Below are 17,447 nucleotides of genomic sequence, written 5' to 3' on the forward strand. Positions count from 1 at the left end.
CTTTCATCAATCATCTACAACCTTTTACACTTCATATTTTAACAAATTACTTACGTCATACCTTGAAAGTAACAATAATGCATTGTATTGTCACAACATTTTGAATAATGCCACTGTTATCAGGTGGAACTTGGGAACCTCAGTTGCACATCAAAGTTTTCAGCTAATTGAAGCACACGCAGATTATTTTACCTAGTCATCTTCCGGCAGGGTTGGCATGGACTTTGATACTTTTATGATTTCTTGCCTATCTCTAACATTTAATTTTCACCTAGCACTGGTGCCTTTTAAAAATGACAAATCTGTCCTTAATATGCCAATAAATAATTTCAGGCACTTTCTAAACATTTGGTATGCCAAAACTTTATAAAAGTATGATTCTAATAAACATTTTCTGTTGAATGTCTAAAATATTTCCAGTCCATGGTCTTATTTAAGAAAAATAAATATGCCATCTTATTTTGACATATTTGATATATTATTTTGCCTCTTTACATAATTTAATTAAAAATGTATCTTAGTCTATCTATATTGAAAGATATCTTGAGAACCAAGCTCCTCTAAATATTTTATTGCATCAATGGTGGGGATGATATTGGTGATATTTATTAATATAAAGGCTCAATGGAGAATTATCTAAATAACTTTGTTTAGGAAAAAAAAATTTGTTTTGCTTTTCCTCCTTTCTTTTTTTCTTTCCTTCCTACTCAATATTTTTTTTTTCTATAGCAGTTCATTTGTTTTTATTCTCTGAGCACTGCCAATAATGTATTTCTTTCCTGTACTGGTTGCTGAAAATCTCCAAGCTAGATTTGTATTCTGTCATGGGGAATATATTTTCAGAATGAAACTACATAAGGGTTTCCTACTCTTTTCTTCTGCTGCTGCTGCTAAATCGCCTCAGTCATGTCCGACTCTGTGCGACCCCATAGATGGAAGCCCACCAGGCTCCCCCGTCTCCAGAATTTTCCAGGCGAGAACATGGAGTGGGTTGCCATTTCCTTCTCCAATGCATGAAAGTGAAAAGTTAAAGGGGAATCGCTCAGTCGTGTCCGACTCTCAGCAACCCCATGGACTGCAGCCTACCAGGCTCCTCCATCCATGGGATTTTCCAGGCAAGAGTACTGGAGTGAGGTGCCATTGCCTTCACTGCTCTTTTCTCCCAGTTTTCCTTAATTTTATCATTTCCAGTGCAGAATATATTATTATATATAATACATTAGATATAATATCTGTGTGTGTATCATATATACAATCTTTTTTGGATGTCCCAATCCTTAGGGAAAGGCAGAACATTTCATTGATTGTAGGTGCTCAGTAGCACTTTTTGGACTTAACTGACAGATAAACCTGTTAAGATTTGCTTCAGACACAACAATCTCTTATTGGATGATTGACTTTAAGTTTCTTCTATATATTTCAATAAGTGAAGAGTACACAGGGAGTAAAGATAACAAAATATGTGGATTAATGGGGAAGACAGTTTATTTCAATTCTGATAATAGAAATACACTGAATAGACTCAGGCTTATTTTTTATTATCTGAATTTAAAGAAACCAAAATCAAGGATGACTTTATTCCATTTTATTCTGACCAATAGCAGCAATGGAGAGATTATGGATGTGGGCACAGGAAGACCTGGCTTTGTTTCTGACCAAGTTAGGTTACCAAACAGTAACAATATTTGTAAATGTGTGTTGAGTTCCAGTAAGTAAGCTCTTTACCATTTTTATCTGTATCTTTTACAACAACAATATGAGGTAGGTAATATTATCAAATTCATTTTGCAGATGTAGAAAGTGAGTAATTAAGCCACTTACCTTTCGTGAACACCAAAAATTTATCTCTATTTCCTTCTTATTTCAGAAAAACTAAGACAAATTCTCATAATTCATTATATAGCTATTACATAAAGCTAAATTGTTGCCATTTTTTTCCCATGACACATATTTTACAAGACTGATTGAATATCAGCCTTATTTGATAGTACATATGCCCAACAGTTGTCTAGTTTTCATTTGGTAAATCTAAAGAGAAATGCAGTTATTGGGCTAAACCAAACTTCATTTACATTACTTCAACAGGTAGAATAAATTGTGTGGTTTAAATTTCCTGTTTTATAAAAAGGAAAAATGATCTGCCAGGTGATGTGGATATACATTTTTTTGATTATGTGTGTGTTCACTGGGAAGATAATTATATTTTCATCTAATCCTTTTCAATATAACTGTCCTTACCCTATAATATGCTATGCTTGTCTATTATTTACTTTGTGGTAATTTAATATAAGTTGTTACTAGGCTGTAGTCTGCAAAGATTCCCAAAACTTCAGGTTCCCTATCTAGCAAAGGCACAGCCTTAATATGTAACTCATTCATTCTTTATGCTCTTAAGTTTTTCTATTCAAAAGATACTTTATTGACCAAACAGGATTTGTAAGAACTGAACACTTCCACTATTTGTAGAGCTTTTTATTTTGAAAAATATGTCCTTTCATGATAATTTGTTATGTGTATAGGTTACATGGGAATTCGCTGGTAGTTCACTCAGTAAAGAATCTGCCTGCAGTGCAGGAGACTCGAGTGCAATCCCTGGGCCAGGAAGATCCCCTGGAGAAGGCAATGGAAACCCACTCCAGTTTTTTCGCCTGGAAAATCCCATGGACAGAGGAGCCTGATGGGCTACAGTCCATGGGATTGCAAGAGTCAGACATGACTCAGCAACTAAACTACCACCACATAGGTTATATAAAAGGAAATATATTAATTTATCGTTCTATGGACAATCTCTTCATATCATTAGTTTATAGACTTAAAATAGATTCGATGAAATCCCTATCAAGCTACCAATGTTATTTTTCACAGAGCTAGAACAAATAATTTCACAATTTGTATGGAAATACAAAAAACCTCGAATAGCCAAAGCAATCTTGAGAAAGAAGAATAGAACCAGAGGAATCAACCTGCCTGACTTCAGGATCTACTACAGAGCCACAGTCATCAAGACAGTATGGTACTGGCACAAAGACAGAAATATAGATTAATGGAACAATACAGAAAGCCCAGAAATAAATCCACACACCTATGGACACCTTATCTTTGAAAAAGGAGGCAAGAATATACAATGGATTAAAGACAATCTCTTTAACAAGTGGTGCAGGGAAAACTGGTCAACCACTTGTAAAAGAAAGAAACTAGAACACTTTCTAATACCATACACAAAAATAAACGCAAAATGGCTTAAAGATCTAAATGTAAGACCAGAAACTATAAAACTCCTAGAGGAAAACACAGGCAAAACACTCTCCGACATACATCACAGCAGGATCCTCTATGATCCACCTCCCAGAATATTGGAAATAAAAGCAAAAATAAACAAATGTGAACTAATTAAACTTAAAAGCTTCTGCACAACAAAGGAAACTATAAGCAAGGTGAAAAGACAGCTTTCAGAATGGGAGAAAATTATAGCAAATGAAGCAACTAACAACTAATCTCAAAAATATACAAGCAACACCTGCAGTTCAAGTCCAGAAAAATAAAAGACCCAATAAAAAAATGGGCCAAAGAAGTAAATAGGCATTTCTTCAAAGAAGACATACGGATGGCTAACAAACATGTGAAAAGATGCTCAACATCACTCATTATCAGAGAAATGCAAATCAAAACCCCAATGAGGTACCATTTCACACCAGTCAGAATGGCTGCGATCCAAAAGTCTACAAGCAATAAATGCTGGAGAGGGTGTGGAGAAAAGGGAACCCTCTTACACTGTTGGTGGGAATGCAAACTAGTACAGCCACTATGGAGAACAGTGTGGAGATTCCTTAAAAAACTGGAAATAAAACTGCCTTATGACCCAGCAATTCCACTGCTGGGCATACACACCAAGAAAACCAGAATTGAAAGAGACACGTGTACCCCAGTGTTCATCGCAGTACTGTTTATAACAGCCAGGACATGGAAGCAACCTAGGTGTCCATCAGCAGATGAATGGATAAGAAAGCTTTGGTACATATACACAATGGAGTATTACTCAGCCATTAAAAAGAATACATTTGAATCAGTTCTAATGAGGTGGATGAAACTGGAGCCGATTATACAGAGTGAAGTAAGCCAGAAAGAAAAACACCAATACAGTATACTAACACATATATATGGAATTTAGAAAGGTGGTAACGATAACCCTGTATGCAAGACAGGAAAAGAGACACAGATGTATAGAACATTCTTTTGAACTCTGTGGGAGAGGAAGAGGGTGGGATGATTTGGGAGAATGGCACTGAAACATGTATAATATCATATATGAAACGAATCACCAGTCCAGGTTCAATGCATGATACTGGATGCTTGGGGCTGGTGCACTGAGACGACCCAGAGGGATGGTACAGGGAGGGAGGAGGGAGGGGGGTTCAGGGTGGGGAACATGTGTATACCTTTGGTGGATTCATGCTGATGTATGACAAAACCAATACAATATTGAAAGTTATTAACCTTCAATTAAAATAAATTTGTGTTAAAAAATAAGAATTTTGATGTAGTTGACAAAATCTACCTGACTACTTCAAATAATAGAAATCAAAGTCTTACTGGATTTCTGGAATCTCTATATAACTGGAATACACAGAGAAAAATACATTAAAAATAAGAGTTTGTTTTAAAATACTAAATTTCATGAAATTTCCTCTCAGTCTTCTAAGATTTTTCTATCTGCCTGTATTTGGGAGAAACGGATATAATCCACACTTTAAAAAGAATGGGAGGATTGCCTTCTATTTGTATGATATTGTAACTGTAATTAAAGCCATTTCTGAAGAGATATAGGTTCTAGAATAAATTATTCTTTCCCTTGATCCTTATTATTATTATACGAATAAAATACCTTTTTAAAATACAAAGCAGTCTTCAAGGAAAAAGAGTTTTCATCAAGCCAGGATGCCATCTGAAGGGACAGTAAGAAAGATGGTGGGAATCAGGACTCTGTTTGCTGAACCCTGCAATGCGGAGGAATCCTCCTCCAAAGGTGACTCTTTTTACTTGCTATCCCCTAAGAGTAGTTCCAATTGTCTTGGCACTTCCAGCTTACCTTCCTGTTATCTGCTGTAAATTATAAGAAGCCACTGATATTTTGGTAAGCCTATGAGAGAATTTTATGAATATTTATTAGACAATGGGACCAAACATTCTATAAAATTATATGCCAAGTTTAAAAATCATTTTGCGAAATTATTGAAGTGTCTGAGATTCTGTAAGACTTTCAGATTCTGTAGGAATTTAAAATAGCAAGATTGATTTTCCATAAACTCATTTGTGGTAAATTAATTCTGCTTTTTGGATGTAGCTAATGTCATTCTTCAACAGAAGTCAAAACATCCTCTTGCTCTAATCAAATGTGCTTCCATGAATACTGATGCTGTTAGCATTCTGGATCTTTGGGGAAATCCTCTATTTCTTCATAGAAAAGGAAGAATCTTTGTATAAATTCAGGATATCTGGTTATTCTTTACATATTGATTTTTTTAACTTTAACTTAGGAATAGTCAGTGCATTTTAAGAAATGGGTCATGTGAATCAAAAAATGAATGCTCATATAGTAAAAGTAATATAAAAAAAAAAAGCTAAGCTAAATAAAGGCAAAACTATCCAGTGTTCTTGCCTGGAGAATCCCAGGGACAGGGGAGCCTGGTTGGCTGCCGTCTATGGGGGTCACACAGAGCCGGACACGACTGAAGTGACTTAGCATAGCATAGCATGGCAAAGGGATACTAAAGCTTCTCAAATGTACATTAAAATTATCTACTAAATATAACTGCATTGAGGGATTCTGACTGAATCTCATTCTTTCTTTCTTTTGCCCTATATTTCTTTCTTTGTTTTTGTTTTAAATAAAAATGTACTTTCAGGTCAGATTCAGTTTTGTGAGGCCTAAGCTGACAGTTTTGTGGGGTGGGCATTATTACTGAGTAGTAATATGAAATGTATCTTTTGCAGATTTCCAGACCCAGGTGTGTGAATATCTTGCTAGGACATGTGAGGCTGTGAAGTTTCACCATCTTTGTTGTTGTTATTTAGTCAGTAAGTTGTGTCCAACTCTTGCAACCCTGTGGGCGACCCCAGGGGCTGTAGCCCACCAGGCTCCTCTGTCCATGGGATTTCCCAGGCAAGAATACTGAAGTGGGTTCCCATTGCCTTTTCTAGTGGGTCTTCTTGACCCAGAGATTGAACCTGTGTCCCCTGTTTGGCAGGCAGATTCATTTCCACTGAGCCAACAGGGAAGCCTTCAGAGTCTTTAGCTTCTCAGTAAACTTATGCCTGTGTGTTGTTAGAGATCCTAGATCAGTAGTAAAGGAAACCCTTTTTCTAACTGGGCACCCAAAGATGAGAGTACCCGCCCACCGGCAGAGGATATCAGAAACCTTAGATTTGCCAATCTGCTTATACTCACAGCTTTAAATATTTAATAATTTGGTAACTGAAAAGAAATATTTCATTGCCTAACTGGTACCATATTAGGCTTAGTTGGTTGCTGCTGATGGAAATTAGGCACTGATCTTAGTACCAGCCAGGTTAGTTTTTGGAAGGGTAGTCCCTGTTTTGAGCCATGGCCCCGTAGCCACTTTTCTTCATGTGTTAATTGAGCAAATGCTGGGATGGCTGGGGACAGAAGCTTGCAGTCATTCATGATGATACAAAAAGCTTGTCATTTTTCTGTGTGACTAGTAAGACTCTCTTCTGAGGTAGATGCCATTTACAAGAATTTGATAGAATTTATATGTCAGCGGTTATTGTCAAATAGCTTTGCTCTCCTCTACTGTCTTTCACATTCTTAAAAATGATATTAAATAGTGGGTTCAGATATTAAGATGATGTAAAAAAACAAAAGGATTGAGAAGCCCCAGAGCAGGTGAGATCTAAAAGGTGGGAATGGGGAGCCCAGAAAGCTGTGTGCTGAAGGACAAAGAGAAGCAGAGGCCTGTCGTCTGGAGGCTGAAAACAGAGACGAATGTTTTTATTTTAAAAGAAAAATTGTGTTTTTTGTTAGCAAATTCCCTCTTCCAGTTCCCTTATAGAGTGTGAGGTAACCATCAATTGTGATGGTTCTTACAAAGTAAAGCTTTGTTTGAAAGGAGCCAGAACATAAGGACACAGCCTATGTGTGCTGCCGCTGCTGCTGCTAAGTCGCTTCAGTCGTGTCCGACTCTGTGCGACCCCATAGACGGCAGCCCACCAGGCTCTGCCGTCCCTGGGATTCTCCAGGCAAGAACACTGGAGTGGGTTGCCATTTCCTTCTCCAATGCATGAAAGTGTAAAGTGAAAGAGAAGTCCCTCAGTCATGAGGGATTTCGTGACCCCATGGACTGCAGCCTACCAGGCTCCTCCATCCATGGGATTTTCCAGGCAAGAGTACTGGAGTCGGGTGCCGTTGCCTTCTCCACAGCCTATGTATAGGTTACACCAAATAAAAGACTTTTCATTTTAATAAACAGAGAACCAATTGCTCCCAAGTCCTACCCAGAAATGTACAGTTCCTCTGTTTGCAGATGTTCTAAAATTTTAAGTTTGCTTGGGTGTTCCTTTGGTTTGGTCTACTCTTGCTCCTGGTCCTGGAGCCCTGGGTGAAGATAAGAGAAAAGAAAAAGAGAAAGAAGCAAGGACAGGGAGAGGAAAGAAAGAAAGAAAATGTATGAATGAGATCAAAAGTCCAACATACATGTTGAGAAAATGTATAAAAAAGGGAAAAGTAAGAGCCAAAGTAATTCATTGTTTATGTCAGTAGGAGACATTTATTTTAAAATGTGGATTAACCTTTTAAGTCAGGTGTCACTCTCAATACATATCCATGGGCATGCATGCCTGTTATTGGAAGGATATGGTCCTGATAATTTGCAAAAGGTGAGTGTGAAGGTTATGCCTTTGAGAGACAGCTGCAGATTGGTTTGTCTACAGTAATACCATCTCTGAGTAAAAGGCAGCTAGCAGCTGTCCCTCCCTCACTCTGCTGTTCCATTAGTGTCATTGGCCTCCCCAGGGTTTTATAACCTCTTACCTTGTATATTTATGGATACAATTTTATTTCTTCTACTACAATTTTAAAACCAACCAGTCATGTTCCTTTAGTTTCTTTTTCCTAGTGTCTCTTTCTCCTGAAAATTCACAGAAAGCTTTGCTAATTAACTTCATAGTAAGGAATACAGCTGTATAATTACTAGATTTGATTAATTAAATATCAACAGCATTCAGATAGTGACCTAAAAGAGAAAACATTCATTTAACCCTTCATGGCCCAGTTTTTACTAAATTTGTAACTAATTTAGGTATTTACAAATCACTCTATTAGTAACTTGAAATAATGTCTTTATTTTCAAACTCTTTTTTAAAACTTTTATAAGTAACAGCAAATCTTTGTTGAGTTTGAAAAAAGGAATAAATTAATTATTGAGCTATATACTATTTAGTATAAAAACATTTAAATTGTGTTGAGATATAAAATGCTAACTCAGATGTTACACATATTTAAAGAAATATCTAGTTTTCATAGGTGAACTCTATTACTTTTTGCATAATTTGGGGGTGATTTTTACTTGGGAGTCCACATAACACATTAAAAAAGAATCCTTGAATTCTGTAGACATGAACGTGTTGCTGCCAATGATTTCCAACTGAAGTCAAGTCACTTTACTCATTTTGGTCTTTGCAGCTTTACCTGCAAACTGTTGATAAAGGTATATGTCTCAAGGTGTTATTAAGAAAATGAAGTAAGAGGGGAAAACTCTCTAGCATAGCTCTAGGCACATATTAGATACTAAATTTTTTAAGATGTTGAATATGACTTTTAAAATTATTATTTAGCAAAGGAAGTGAGAAATTTTAGCCAAGTGGAATTTTCAATCCTATAAGAAAATCTAGAAACCTTTTAGCCACTGAGATGCTAGAGTTAATAGACCATGACATTAAATAAGTCATATAACCACTCTATATCTTAGTTTTCTCACTATAATATACAGTAAGGGGAGAAAAACCAGTGCCTACCTCATAGATTATAGGGAAAAAAGGGGGTTTCTAACCATAAAATATATGGACCAGGGCCTAACATATGCGTTGTATAGTTATATAAGGTTTATAGAGGTATTATAATATATATAAGCATTGTATAGTTACATAGAGTCATGTAAGGATTTGTTAAATAAATGAATGAATTAAACAGGGTAGAGGTTATGGCACTGTTTTAATAAATCTATACTGAAACTGAAATAAATCTATAATTATAATGAAACTGTTCATCAATGAAAGGTTTTGTGTTTCTCCATTAAGAACTACTCCATTAAACACACGTCTCAATACATACATTTATGATCTGATGGATACTGTTTATCTGGAGCAGGTACAGTTTCTATAGTTGCTGCTGCTGCTGCTAAGTCGCTTCAGTCCTGTCTGACTCTGTGCGACCCCATAGATGGCAGCCCACCAGGCTCCCCCGTCCCTGGGATTCTCCAGGAAAGAACACTAGAGTGGGCTGCCATTTCCTTCTCCAATGCATGAAAGTGAAAAGTGAAAGTGAAGTCGCTCAGTCGTGCCTGACTCTTAGCGACCCCATGGACGGCAGCCCACCAGGCTCCTCTGTCCATGGGCTTTTCCAGGCAACAGTACTGGAGTGGGGTGCCATTGCCTTCTCCAAAATTTCTATAGTAGAAACTCATTATTTAAAGTATGATCCCTGGATCAACAGAACTGATATTATGCAAATGATCAGAAAAGAAGCTTTTGGGTATCAACTTGAACACTTGCGTAATAGAGATACTTGCGTAATATAGATAGGTTCTGGGGGAAGGCTCAGAGGTACCGAGGAAAAGACTAGCCAGGAGCTACTCCGTGTCACTCTGTGTACTTGCTCCACTTCCCTGAAGAGTTCATATCTGTTCCTAGTCAGCCTTTCCCATCTCTTCTTGCTGCAAACAAGCACAAGCAGCCGAGAAAATACACTGACTCATATACACACACAACACACTCAGGAAAATCAGGAGAGAGGGAGCAGAGAGTCTCTGTGCTCCTAAATTATCTAGTAATAATAATAATGAGATATGTCTAATGTCATGTGTATGTGTGTATGTTACATGTATGTGTACTGTATACTATTATAATTTTCTAATGTAATAAAAATAAGAAAAGGCATTGAACTCACGTAAGCCTGAGTTTGAATTTTAACCCTTATAGGATGTAACTATGAGCACATGATTTACAGTTTTCTAAGCTTCAGCTTTATTATCTCTAAAATAGTAATTCTTCTAGATCTATTAACACTTCATGAGTCTAAATAATGATAAAATTGGATAATGCACGCTTAAATGAGATATGAGACACAAATGCATTTGCTTCAGTGATCCTCTTTTTTCCTAAAGCCCAAACCTCTTTAGCACAGACCAAGACTTCCTTTTTTCTCATGATTTATATGGTGGCTCAGAATACCTTCACGCTTGTTAGGGAACAAAAATGGTGTTCTCATCTAGCATTGATTAAGATATACATACACATTTGGTGAACTGTTGCAGGGCTAAGAAGTTGGCAAAGAAGTAAGTTTTCATATGATACAAAACACTCCCAACCTTCACAATCACAAGAAATAATTCTTTCATAATGAGCTAGATTCAGCTGAAAGGCCAGAAGGTCAGAAGAATGCAAAGGTTCCAATTGCAGTTAAAAAGGCTCACATTTGGATCTGATCTGACCCATCCTGGTGTCACTATATGTCATTTGATTTGACAGGGACTGTGTAAACCAGAAATTTCTCAGGCCCAAGATTTCTTGCAACAAGGATCAAGGGTATTAATTGTCAGGGAGGGCTAAGGACAGGGCTTTCCAGCCCATTGGCACTGGCAAACATGTAGCTTGAATTACAGTCATGGTTGTGGATTTCCAGGTGTGCAGAACTTCTGCTCAGCAAAATTTTAGCTCTGTACAGATGGTGATGACTTTCCCATGTTAGAATCAGGGCTCATTTATAAACACAGCGCCCCTTGGATATTGCCAAAATATCTGTCGGAAGCTTGAAGGGCCACTTTTCATGGGGCTTTAGTTCTGCATGACCAGAAACTTGTGGGATTACAATTAATAAGTATTAAATCTAATGGCATTAATTGTATGGTCAAAAGTTAGAAAGAAATGAAGTTATCTGTATTTCTTGTATAATGTACCACCCATAATGCCTAGCATAGAAGTATTTAGTAAACTTGTTTGTTCTTAATATTGATCATTTATCCTTCTAATATAATTAAGAGTAAAAACCTTCAATTAAAAATAATCATACTAAATAATGTTTAATAATGGAAAGTTATAGTATTAGAATTTAGTAACTGCTGTGTTCTAAATACATGACTTCCCATGTGGCTCAGTGGTAAGAATCATGAGATGGTTAGATAGCATCACTGACTCAATAGATGCGAGTTTGAGCAAACTCCAGGAGATGTGTAGGACAGAGGAGCCTGGCATGCTGCAGTCCATTGGGTTGCAAAGAGCCACACACAACTAAACAGCAAAGATACTACATGCATGTGATAATCATAAGGATGTCAAATAATTTTTTTCTCTTTGCTTTGTAGTTGATAAAATGCTTTTATATACATTATAGTTCAATATTTTAAACATTGAGTTAAGTATAACTTTCTAAATTTTATACATGAGACTCAGAATCGTATATACGAAAGTAGAAAAAGATATTTAAAAATAAAGAAAAATAGTTTATTTAATATATTAATCACACAGCTGAAAATATGTGTATCTTTATACTTTTAAAATAACAAAGGTAAAAAGTGTTACACCTAAAATTTAAAAATATAAATTCATATGATTTTTATTTTATTGTAGTCAAATTTTGTTTCTAAAAAACTGTCAAGTGTAAAATATGATTTAATAGTGTATTACACTGTTTCACTGGTGTTTTAAATTAATTGCACAGAAGCTGCTAAATGGATGAAGAATTGGCTGAATTGTAATAACAGGTGGATGTATATTATTAATTATCTAGCAATTTTCATTGGGATTAAGGTTAAGTCTGACCTCCTTTGATACCTTCATAATTAAGAAAACTAATATAATCAGTATTTCTCAACTGAAAGTGAAATGAAAATGAAGTCACTCAGCTGTGTCCGACTCTTTGTGACCCCATGGACTATAGCCTACCAGGCTCCTCCTTCCGTGGGATTCTCCAGGCAAGAGTATTGGAGTGGGGTGCCATTTCCTTCTCCAGGGGATCTTCCCGACCCAGGGATCGAAGCCAGGTTTCCCACATTCCAGGCACATGCTTTAACCTCTGAGCAATCTAGTCAAGTCCTAAAGAAATATAGATAGATAGGAATTTAAGGAAACAGTAAATGAAATTCTACCTATAACCAAATACACATTAGTATATTTGAAAAATAAAATGAAATAAAGGCCAAACAAATATTTAGTGGAATAGTCTGTAGAACTTTTCAAATGTAAAGCAACATAAATATGCGTTTGTAAAGTATGGTAGAAACAAACCAGATTTGGTATAACAATCTTACCACAAATAAGACTATTTCCAGTACCTCTGCATGATTAATGTGTGTAAATAGACACCTGCTAATTGTGGTGGATTTATTGTGCTTTAATTCTTGTGAGACTAAACCTGAAAACATATTTTGTTATAATACTGAGGGACAAAAAGGATATAGTCCAAAAAAGAGATAACTGAAACAATCCATTTATGCAGTGAACTGACTCTGGCCATTTGTTCACTTCTTAAAGTCAATATGCATTAAGCTAACCACACACTTATTTAATTAGAGTTCACTTAGAAGCACTTGCTTTTGAAAATAACTGTATCAACAGAAAATGATAATCATGATACTAATACTAAATAATAACCCAAGTGATAGATTTTAATTCTCATTGAGACTTGATTTTGATTAATGTTACACTGTTTAATTCTTACTTCTTAGATATATTATTTAAGTATTTTGAAAATATTATGCCAGCAAAATCTATTAATAGTCAATAACCCAATGATTTCTTAAACTACATTACAATTTACTATTGAACTACTTAATGATTTTTCCTAATGAAAACTTTCCACTCATTATTCACTTAGCTCTCTTCATTTGTTAAATCCAAGTCTACTGTAAAGTTTCTTTTATATTTATGTTTATTTTTCACCTAAGCCAGGGATCAGCAAACATTTTCTATAAATGCCAGATGGTAGATGTTTTGAAGAATTCGCCCCAAGTCCTAGTGTCTTTGTCCCAGCTATTCAACTTTTTCAGCCTAGGGCAAAAACAGCCTTAGTTTAGTCTCTCAGTCCTGTCGGACTCTTTGTGATCCCATGGACTGCAGCACGCCAGGCTTCCCTGTCCATCAACAACTCCCGGAGCTTACTCAGACTCAAGTCCATTGAGTAGGTGATTCCATCCAACCATCTCATCCTCTGTTGTCCACTTCTCCTCCCACCTTCAATCTTTCCCAGCATCGGGGGTCTTTCCCAATGAGTCAGTTCTTCACAACAGGTGGCCAAAGTACTGGAGTTTCAGCTTCAATCTCAGTCCTTCCAATGAATATTCAGGACTCATTTCTTTTTGGATTGACTGGCTAGGTCTCCTTGCAGTCCAAGGGACCCTCAAGAGTTTTCTCCAACTCCACAGTTCAAAGCATCAATTTTTCAGCACTCAGCTTTCTTTATGGTCCAACTCTCACATCCATACATGACTACTGGAAAAACTTTGACTATACAGCTTTGACTAGATGGACCTTTGTTGCAAAGTAATGTCTCTGCTTTTTAATATGCTGTCTAGATTTGTCATAGCTTTTCTTCCAAGGAGTAACCATCTTTTAATTTCCTAGCTGCAGTCACCATCTGTAGTGATTTTGGACCCCCCAAAATAAAGTCTCACTGTTTCCATTGTTTCCCTATCTATTTGCCATGAAGTGATGGCACTGGATGCCATGATCTTAGTTTTCTGATTGTTGAGTTTTAAGCCGATAGCCTTAGACAACATGTAAATGAACAAGGATGGCTGAATTTCAATAAAAGCTTATTTATGCCTGGACTTGACATGCAGATCATAATTTGATGACACATGTTTTAGACTATTGTCAGTTCTTAAATAACAATGCCAATAAAAATCAGATGGTAAAGAATCTCCCGGGGTTCCATCCCTGGGTCGGAAAGATTCCCTGGAAAAGGGAATGGCAACCCACTCCAGTATTCTCTCCTGGAAAATTCCACGGACGAAAACCTGGTGGGCTACAGTCCATGAAGTTACAGTCAGTCAGGACTGAGCAACTAACACTTTCACACTTTAAAAAGACTTAGATCCCAAATAGTATCTGAGAATAGATATAGTATGTGCTAAAATCCACAATGTAACAATAAAATGATCAGAATTGTGTCTATGTGGCTGCAGTCCAGGCTGCAGTCCACGGGGTCGCACAGAGTCGGACACGACTGAAGTGACTTAGCAGCAGCAGCAAGATAGCTCTTTTGTGCTGGTTTATTGGAGAATAATGTGGAAGAGCTAAGTCAGACATTAAATCAATGCCGATTAAGCATGTATTTAATTCTTTTTCTTACCACGCAATTGTGTAATATCAGTAGTACAAGGAAACATGAAACACTTTCCTTGGCCACAAGTCTATTTCAGTCTGGTTTGAAGCCAAATTGCGTTAGTATGGAAAGTGCCATAAAAATTCATGATTCCCACTCTTAAGAACCTTTCATTTATTTGTTTGTTTAATATACATTTTAAGTTATGTGCTAGAAAAACTCTGAGTCATTTTTCTCATTATTTGGCTTACTCTTATCCTTCTAACAAACAATCTATTATGGTAAAGAAAGTTGTAGACATTCTGATATTTGACACTTTTCAAGCATGCAGTTTAAGTTTGATCCTTTCATACATTGTCAAATAAACATATTGCAAGTTATGTGTTTGTCTCCAACATATATATGAAATTCATTTAGGAATATAGCAAAGGGTTTTGATAGCAGAAATAAAATGAAAGAAAATCTCGACAGTGATCATCCAATATATCTAAATCTTGTCATCCTTCAAAGGAGTATTGACTTCAAGCAAGTGTCTATTAACTATCCCAGACTTCATGGATTACATTAGAACATAATTGAATTAAGGAATAATCTAATCTATCTATCCATGAGCATAAAACTATTAGAACAACTTAATTGATTAATATGTGATAACCAAATTATAATGTGGTAGAAACATCTGGGTTCTGTTTGTTAATTTTTCTTTAATAATTATTGACTATACCACTTCCTCATCTTTCACTTTAATTTCAGTATTATCTCTGTAATTATCAGGGAAACAATAGTCATAAAATCATGCAAAGGTTATTGGGAGGAAAAAAAGGACCAACAGAATGTTTAATTATTCAATTAGTTGGCTGTTATATTAAACAATGACCTATTGTTGACCATTTTGATGTCTGATTCTTCAGCTAGAGAAGCAATTCTGCTATAAATAAACCTTGTTTTTACAATACCTATAATATACTTTAAAACACTTTCTTATTGTGTTCATTTCCTATTGCTGATGTAACAAATTATCACTTCAGTTACTTAAAACAAATTGATTAACTTACAGTTCTGTAGGTTATAAGTTCAACAAGAGACTCAATGGACTGGGATGTGCCTCCTTTTTGGGGGCTCTAGGGGGAAAATATTTTCTTGATTTTTATGGGTTCTAGAGGCTACCAACATTCCCTGGCTTGTGGCACCCTTCCTTACTCTTTAAAGCCAGGACCACTGCATCTCTCTGCCTCTCTCTGACCATTCTTCTGTAGTCATATTTCCCTCTCTCTGACCACATTAAAGACAGGTTTTCCAATTTTAAGGATCCATGGGATTAGATTGGGTCCACCTCGATAATCCAGCCTACTCTTTCGCATTTCAAATTTCCTAACCTGTCTCATCTCCAGAAAATCACTTTGGCCATGAATGGTAATACATTCACCCACAGGTTCTAGGTTAAGACTTGAACATCTCTGGGGAGGCATTGTTCTTCCACCACACTTATATACAGTAAGAAGATTATGCATACAACATCCAGGTTATAAACATGAAAGCTCTGAGTCAGTTAGCATCCATCAGGAAATTCACAAACAGGGCTGATGTTCCATTAATCATCTTACCAGATAGCTAAAATGGGTTTTTATTGCCAGAACTAGTGTTTCTTAATTACAATGGTAAATGTTAGTGTTAAACTCTCACTTCTGAATATCTAATATTTAACTAGTAAGGGCCAGGATTGGTGGTGGTAGTTTAGTCTGTAAGTTGTGTCCGACTCTTGCGACCCCATGGACTGCCAGACTCCTCTGTCCAGGGGATTCTCCAGGCAAGAACTGAAAATGGCCACCATTTCCTGCTCCAGGGGAATCTTCCCGACCCAGGAATTGAACCTGGGTCTCCTGCTTTGCAGGCAGGTTCTTTACCAACTGAGCTACAAGGGAAGCCCAAGGGCCACTGAGCTACAAGGGAAGCCCAAGGGCCACTGAGCTACAAGGGAAGCCCAAGGGCCAGGATTCCCTTGGGCTTCCCTTGTAGCTCAGTTGGTAAAGAACCTGCCTGCAAAGCAGGAGACCCAGGTTCAATTCCTGGGTCAGGAAGAGTCCCCTGGAGCAGGAAATGGCAACCATATATGAGTAAGATGAATGGACTGAGAATTGCAATTGATTCCTTGTGTTACAAAACAGGGAAAATGAAAGATAATCTATAAGCCTAGTGAAAACAGTAGAAATAAAAGTGGCTAGAAAATATAGCCTCAAAGACATTTCTAGAAATTTTGGATAAATATATACACATGGGGGTATAAAATAGGAATTTGATTTAATTTCACCTAGATCTTAGGGTTCATGGAGAACTCAGCAGATTTGGTTTAAACATCTTAGGTGCTTACCATGCTTGAAAATGATCAGAGCTTTCATATTATGTAATTCAGATCAAAGCTATGGAGCATGGACCACAAACCTCACAACACTGCCACTGATCAAATGATGAACATCTCTAAGGATGATACCCACGTAACTTAGACCTAAGACGTCCATAACCATTTGTTTTAGTCAGCTTGGACTTCCATAACAACACACCATAGACCTGGTGGTTTAAACAACAGAAATTTGTTTTCTCACAGTTCTGGAGGATAAAAGGCCATAACCAGGGTGCCATGGTAGAGTTCTGGTGAGAACTCTTCCTGGCTTGCTGATTGCCATCATCTTGCTGTGTGCTCACATGACCACTTCTTCGTGGGCTTCATTAAATGTGGTATTATCTATATAATGAAATATTATTCAGAAATAAAAAGAAACAAACTATTAATACATACTAGAACGAGAGCCTGGTGGGCTGCCGTCTATGGGGTTGCAGCGTCGGACACGACTGAAGCGACTTAGCAGCAGCAGCAGCAGAACAAGGATACTCCTTG

The sequence above is a fragment of the Ovis canadensis genome, chromosome 1 (assembly GCF_042477335.2).
Source record: "Ovis canadensis isolate MfBH-ARS-UI-01 breed Bighorn chromosome 1, ARS-UI_OviCan_v2, whole genome shotgun sequence".
In the NCBI taxonomy this organism is placed as follows: domain Eukaryota; kingdom Metazoa; phylum Chordata; class Mammalia; order Artiodactyla; family Bovidae; genus Ovis; species Ovis canadensis.